The 7992-nt window shown below is 39.2% G+C and overlaps 1 protein-coding gene across 1 annotated transcript in view; it reads right to left on the minus strand.

Annotated features, from left to right (window-relative positions):
* The window catches only part of RUNX1T1 (RUNX1 translocation partner 1), a 101935-nt gene extending 94280 nt beyond the window's left edge, over positions 1-7655 (minus strand). Inside the window, exon 1 of the mRNA XM_006093314.3 lies at positions 7629-7655. The gene's annotated coding sequence lies outside the window, so the exon portion shown is untranslated. The remainder of the gene's footprint in view (positions 1-7628) is intronic.
* Between the last annotated feature and the right edge of the window lie 337 nt (positions 7656-7992).

Genomic DNA, 7992 nt, shown 5'->3' on the forward strand with positions numbered 1-7992 from the left:
AAAAACAAAAAAAAACTTTTTTTTAAAAGTGGGCCCCCCCCCCCACCAGCCCCCCCCCCCCCCCCCCCTGGGGGACCCACCCCACAACCCCAGGCAATGTGCCCTTGACCCGGAATCGAACCCGGGACTCTTCAGTCCGCAAGCCAAACCAGCTAGGGCAATAAAAACATTTTTTAAAAAGTGTCTCTTATTCATATCTGACAAAAAAACTAAGATGGGCTTTTCAGCCTTACACTTAAGCATGTGCTTCATTATTTTTACTCACCTACCTGGTTTCCAAATTAGCAAATTACTAAATGGATAAAAGGGTGAGCATGTGAATAGAAAAGGGATGGGTAGGAAACTGAAAGAGATAAAAAATCCTATCAAGTGTAAAAAAACTCAGAAAATCCCATCAAATGTAGACAACAGTCACCAAGCACAATTAGTCTAGAGCCCTTATGGGTGGTTCAAACACTATCCCCTATTTTTAAGTCCAGAAAGCACCTACTGTTTGCCTTTAATAATCACCACTTAGCCATAGCTGATTTGGCTCAGTGATAGAGCATTGGCCCAAGGACTGAAGGGTCCAAGGTTTGATTCCAGTCAAGGGCACATGCAGGCTCGATCCCCAGTAGAGGGCGTGCAGGAGGCAGCTGGTCAATGACTCTCTCTCATCATCATTGATGTTTCTAGCTCTCTCTCCCTCTCCCTTCCTCTCTGAAATCAATAAAAAAATATTAAAAAATAATTATTATTATTAAATAATAATTACTGCTTGCATGTAAACTCTGCTTTTTAGGGGCACACAGGTTTACAATCATTATTACCGCCATCATGTGAAGTAAAAGTGAGCTAGACAGAATCACTGTATCTCAGGCAAATAAAGTTAAACTCAGGCAAATAGTAAAATGACTTGTTCCTGGTCAGACCCCTAAGTGGAAGAGCCTTGATTCATACTCAGGAATTGGCATTCTCAATGCCCTTTGCTTTTGACAGATGGCCTCATAAAACACAATATATTAAGTGTTTAATGTACGTCCTAGTCAAAAAGCATAAGATAAAACATGCTCAGCACAAACCAATCGAGAATATAGCTAAGTATCGGGTGGAGGGGGAAAAGTGAAAAAATAATAATAATATAGCTAAGTATGAAGACCATGGCCACTTAAAATCACTGATCAATAAGTACAAAAATTTTAAGCAAGTAAACAAAAGCAATTTTATCTTCTGCTCTCTGGAAAACACTACAAAATGGTTCAATTTTCCTAGAGGTTTTGGTAAAAGATGTATTAAGATCACACTGATATGACACCAAATGCTTTACCCCCAGAAAATCTGAGTAAATTGTAGGAAAAAAAGAAAAACAAATACAAAGACATTCCTCTATGTCAGTGGTTCTCAACCTTCTGGCCCTTTAAATACAGTTCCTCATGTTGTGACCCAATCATAAAATTATTTTCGTTGCTACTTCATAACTGTAATGTTGCTACTGTTATGAATCGTCATGTAAATATCTGACATGCAGGATGGTCTTAGGCGACCCCTGTGAAAGGGTCGTTCGACCGCCAAAGGGGTCACGACCCACAGGTTGAGAACCGCTGCTCTACGTAGCAAATAGTTAAATAGCTATTCTTTCAACAAAACTCTTTAGAAAAACTCCTAAGTGTACAAAATAGAATAAGTTTTGAAAGCCTGATCACATTTACATTTACTAACCCTTCTTTTTGGCTATATCATGTTCAGCAAGCAAGCGCTGGTATGTAAAAGCGTGCCCAGGTAACTAAGGAGTTAGGTTTTGCCTCTGATTTTTGACACTACACTATAATTTATAAACCAGTGATGAAGAAAAAAGTCCAGAAAAAAAAATACAGTGCTTTCTAGGGACAAAAATCTTCACTTTGATTCCCTGAATATTTTCCTGTCTCCAGGCTATACAAATACAACTAATCATAGAGCAGAAAGGAAGGCAATGCATGTTCCCAGGCCTCCCAAGTGACGTGTTCCCACAGTGCCTGGTATATAAATTCAGATCTAACCATAATAAAGAGGAAACAATGCCCAGCTCAGAGGGCAAGTGCCAGAACCAAGGCCTTTCTCCATCTCAGTCATATCCTTGTCAGGACACATGTGAAGCATCTCAAATGCAAGAATATATAGATTGTTACCACAGGACCCTCAAGTTTTATTATATACTTTCTTCCCCAATAACTTGAGAATCGTTCAAGCCAACAAGTCCTGGGAAAAGCAAGGAAGTTAAATCCTGCAAAGTTCGCATGTTAAGTGATGTGATCAGAAGCACAGCAACTCTTTCTCCGGGTGCCAAATAACTTAGCAGCCCATTAAAATCATCCCGGATTATTAAGAACGCTGTTTGTTTTGTCCAACTCTTTAAGAGTCTTGTTAAAGCCATAAACACGTGATAAAGACACCTTCTAACATCCCTTCTTTCTAAAGAGAATGTCTGCCTATCTAATTCCACCGCTCTTGAGGCCAAACTCTTTACAGTGTCATGCTCTCATGACACTTTCAAAATGATTGTCTTGCATGAGCATCAAACACTGTATGATGTTAACAAACCGCACAGAATGAAACGAATTCCTCTAATAAAGTGAGCCTTTTTTTTTCCCAGAGTACACTTACCACTTAGCCTTTAAAAGGGAAATATGAAAAACAGACGTGAAATCTTTTAAAGAAAGCATCCCACAATTTAAAAAATCAATTGCTTTTTTTTTGGACAGGGAGTGCACGGTGAAAAAAGATACCTGCTTTCCTACGACATACTCATCTTCTGGAAATACTATTTCTACATGCCTAGAACCCCCTGGGGCCAAAACATGGTACCCAACATTCTCTCTACCAAGAGATTTGATTTTTTTTTTTAACCACAAAATGTTTAACAATGTTGTCTGCCAATGTGTTGAATGTATCGTTTGCTTTCCAATTTTCTACTCATCCAAAGCATACAAAATCACCATCTGAGCTTCTCATCAACAAAAGACAGCCAGGATTACCACATTCCAAAAGCTTAAAAAGGTGAGGTTTTAGTTAACTCTATACAGCTTTGTCAGTAGTAAATTTATGACTTCTATTAGGCTTTTCAAAATAATGGCATAAGCCTGATGCCTATCACTCCCACTGCACTCTTTCAAGAGAAGGAGGAAGCCCTGACCGGTTTGGCTCAGTGGATAGAGCGTCGGCCTGTGGACTGAAGGGTCCCAGGTTCGATTCCAGTCAAGGGCATGTGTCTTGGTTGCGGGCACATCTCCAGTAGGGGGTGTGCAGGAGGCAGCTAATCAATGTTTCTAACTCTCTATCCCTCTCCCTTCCTCTCTGTAAAAAATCAATAAAATATATTTTAAGAGAGAGAGAGAGAGAGAGAGAGAGAGAGAGAGAGAGAGAGAAGGAGGAATAGAGAGAAATAACCACCATCCTAAACTGTTTCATCCAAAATCATTCTTGATGATTAAGGCGAATGCTTTTACATTTTAATTTTTCAGCAAAAAGAACTCTACCTTCTATGCTACTGGACTTGAAAGTCACATATTTTTCTTTAAATGTTTCTATCTAGCTTCCAATGTAAAATATCCTCTCATCAAGCCACAACATCCTCATCCCTCCTCAAAAGGGAAAGAAAAATATATATATAAAGGAATCTAAAACCAACAGGCAGATATATCTATATGTCTTTGGGCAAAACTGCTTAACTTATCTGGTCTTCAGGTTTCAAACTGATCACATGGTCACAGAAACCATTTGCAGAGCTGCAGTGAGAATTAGGAAGTATAGAAGGTGCCTAGCCTGGGGCTTGGCCCATCCAGGCTTTCAATAAAAGGCTGCTTTTACTATACTTTCAGAGATTTATTCTGTTCAGAGATGACAGGTATATATTCCCTTTGAGATTAAGAGGATCTCCTGGTTCCTTTGATTGGAACTCGATGTGTTGAAAACATAATTAGGCTCGACATTCTCAGAAAGTACATTTACATTAATATTAATTGATGCAAACAGCTGTTTGAAAAGCCGGCCAGACAGACCTGCTTCTTGGTCAGGTGTAAAATCTCACTGTACTCAAGCTAGGAGTCATTTCAGTCAATGACTTATTTCACCAAAGAACTGCACTGTACACATTACTTTTGAGAAATGCTATGCCTGCTGTCACACAAATTAAAATTTGTCACATAGAATAAAATTTAATGAAGTTCCCGTCCTCAGTATCAGAAAAACAAACTAGCCCTAGCGGGTTGGGCTCAGTGGATAGAGCGTCAAACCTGCAGACTGAAGGGTTCTGGGTTTGATTCCGGTCAAGGGCACATGCCCAGGGTTGCAGGCTCGATTCCCAGTAGGGGGTGAGCAGGAGGCAGCTGATCAATGATTCTCCCTCATCATTGATGTTTCTATCTCTCTCCCTCTCCCTGCCTCTCTGAAATCAATAAAAATATATTTTAGAAAAAGAAAGACAAACTAAAAACTATTATGTCACATTAATGGAGGGACTGAGTCATAGTTACCTTGCACCTGGAACATTTTTCAGCATCCTACAGATCTCTACTTCGGTACCTGAATTCCCTTATTACAGTAACCTTTCAGTTGTCAGACCTTGGCATTATTTGATCTGCTTAACACACAGGTGATTAACTACAGCGAGGCTTTCTCGTTTCCAAACAATTCTAAGATGAATTGGATGGCACACCTTTGCCCCAGGCCAAGTGATTACTGTTAACCGGATTTTCTCCTAGGTGGCTCTGCGGTCCTGGAGGAGGAGGTGAGAAAGCATATGGTAAAAGCAATCCAGGGCCCACGATAAACGACCACAAGGTAAGACTGACACTAATAGGGTAACGTGACTTCATCTGCGTCTGAGGTTTAGAAGACGCCTGGTAAAGGGGGTGAACTGGGAGGAACCTCTCACTTTAATAAACCACCTCAGCAAGTCCCTTCACCTCTAGGAGCTTCTGCCTCAACAACTGTAAAGCGAAGGCACTTGCAAGATAAACCTTCCAGCTCTAAACGTGTTTGTTCCTCTAACGGTTCAGGAGGCGGTTCAGAATGTTATAATTACAGCATCTCCTTTGCAAACATCAGATATCACTGGTGGTGAGATGATTAATAAACATTTCTACACTATATAATGCCCATTAAGCGAATGTTTACGGTAAGAAATACAAATTAACTAGTTGTCTTATGAAAACTTCACAAATTATCACCCTCCCCAAAAGATTAAACACTTACCTTTTTTTTTTTCAATAGATCATTAACTACACAGGAAGGTGCCTTGTGAAAGTTTCCAAGTATTATTTAAAATAAAGAACTAAAACGTCAAATACTCCAAATTATTTACTGGAAATAATTTTAAAAGAAAAAGGGGTAGGGTGCCAGATATTGAAGAAAAGCTGGAAAATTTAAATGCCTGCTATAAAGAAGTAATGTTCAATACAATCTACATTTATAATTGGATATTTGCAGTGCATATAGTTGTTCTTGTTTTTTTTTAATAGCAAGCAGGAGGCTTGTTTGAAGAATTAGCCCAACACAATGGCAAGCCAACTTGCAGGGTTAAACTGAGTGACAGTGAATGAACTTCTGTGTTTTTTGTTCTTGTATAAGAGCATTTAGATGCCTCTATTTAAGGGGGGGAAAAATAACCAGGTGCATTATCCAAATGTTCAGTTACCAGGGACACTAACAGTTGTCGATCCATGGCAATTTCATTGCTGTTTTTTACACAAATCATCGCTTGCAAGCACTGATGTTAAAAACAGAAAAACAGTCTAGTACACAGTGGCTATAAATGCCAAATCAATTTTCAGCAGATAATAAAGTCCATGTTTTACAATCAGCAATGCACTGTTTTACTACCTAAAAATGTAAGCTAATAATATATAGCTCTACTAAATGGAAAATGCAGATATGCTGTTAAAACTCGGGCCGGCTGTGCGAGGATGGATCATGGCTGCAGGGACCTTCTGAAAGCTATGTGTAAGTGTTTTGAAAATATCACATGATGTGGCCATGTGTTAAAAATTACAGCCAGTTAAGTTCTCTGCTAAGAAAAATATGTGGGCAATTTATGAAATGCACTCCAGAATGGAGATGTCTTAAGTAAAACCAGATTTTGAAAACAAACCTTTTTCTTTTCTTTTTCTTTTTTTTTTTTTTGAAACTTGAACTTAAAAAAAAAAGTTCCATGCACATCTGGAGAGCAGGGCCATTGAGAAGGGTGGTCTGACCTCATATTAGCCATCTTCTGAAAGAACAGCACTCTTTCTGAGCTACACGGACTGCGCTCGCTTATTGTCCTTTTAAGGAAACAGTCCGGAAAGCTTTTTGTAGGTCAACATATGTTCTTTGATAATATTATACGAAGATTGATTAAAAATATAAACGTTTCAGAAAGCTTGGAGTCATCTCTTGAAACAGTATAATACCCAAGGTGTCTCAGCCTTCTCATAAGAAAACATTTTCCGTTTTTCTTTTCTTAAACTCAGGATCTAGTTACTACAAAGTGACAGGCAGTGTAATGATATCTCCTTATACTGAATTAAACCATAAACATAATTTAATTGATTTCTTTAAAGCATGCCTGGCCCCTTTTGACTTTTCATAGTCCCTTTTTGTAACAATATGCTACCAACAGCTAAAGCATGTTTTCTAAACGAAACTAAGGCTAAAAACCCCTAAACTGAAGACTTTTGTATCTACCCACCCCCACAGATTGGTATGTCTTTGAACAAATTCAGTCTGTGCGTATCTGTTTCCAGGCATCCCCATTTTTATGGAAAAGGTCTGACATCTGAGAATTGTTAATTCAAGTTTGATACAACCAGGAACCAGTTCTGACACATGACCTACCAATAAATAATAATAAGTGGTGTTAGATAAATATATAGTCAAATTTTAAAAACAGTGTCAACACCAGATTACCTGAAACACATCCTTTTAATCTTCTACCTATAATGTCTTATTTAAAAATATAAAATGTACCCCAGGTGGTTAAAATTATCCATTAATATAACTACATATGTATGGCCTAAAATATGCTAAAAACATAGTCCATCCAATAGTAAAGTTTAAAAAGTGCAAACGGGTGTCAAAAATAGCCAACTATCTTCATTCTGGCACATGCTCACAGTCACAGCTGTTAATATTTTCTCTGCATCCAAGTAAAAGGTTTTCTAACAGTTGATGAGAGAGAGGGGGAGAGAGAGAAAGAGAGAGAGAGAGACTGCCCACACCTCAGGCTTCAGAACCAGACAGATATCAACAACTCAACAGTAAAACAAAACTTATCCATGATTCCAAAACTTCAAAAATAGTTCAATGCATTTTAAATAAACATACTTTAAAACCATATAATCCCTTCCCCCTATTATCATTCACAAATGTCTTTGGTTTATTGTGGGGTTTGTTTTAGCAAAACAAAATACAGGTTCTTCAAAATACTGATAAGTCAGATCACTTCACACATGTATGAGGAGCATAAAAACAAAGAAGATTCAAATGATGACATCAAAATCAAACGAAAGTGTTCCAATATCCTGGCGAAATAATCCCCCCCCCCACACACACACACACACACACAGGCACTTTTTCACATTGATGATAAATAAAGAGGAGAGCTTCCAAAGTTCCAATGGCCCTTGACATACCTTGGTCATTGTCTCTTTTGGTAAACTGACTTCCCTCCTATCCCAGCTACCTCCACTCCTCATCTACTGAACTAATGAAAAACTGCCCTCTGTCCCGAAGGCCTCCTGTCTGCACGTATATTAATAGCGACGAGGGTCACAAGACACATCCTAAAGGGGGAAGCATTCTTCAAACAACTGGCAATACCTACACACAACTGTGGCTGTGGGGAACCGCGGATAATGTTTCAAAACACCATCTGCGAGGTGTCCGCGCTCTGGGGCCAGGCACAGCCTCTGCTGCCTGTCCTACCCCAGCCATCGGCACGGTGTGCCGGCTGGGGGTCCCTTCTGACCACAGAGGGACTGCTCCCAGCGGGCACCG

This window comes from Myotis lucifugus, unplaced genomic scaffold, assembly GCF_000147115.1.
Source record: "Myotis lucifugus unplaced genomic scaffold, Myoluc2.0 scaffold_113, whole genome shotgun sequence".
Lineage (NCBI taxonomy): Eukaryota > Metazoa > Chordata > Mammalia > Chiroptera > Vespertilionidae > Myotis > Myotis lucifugus.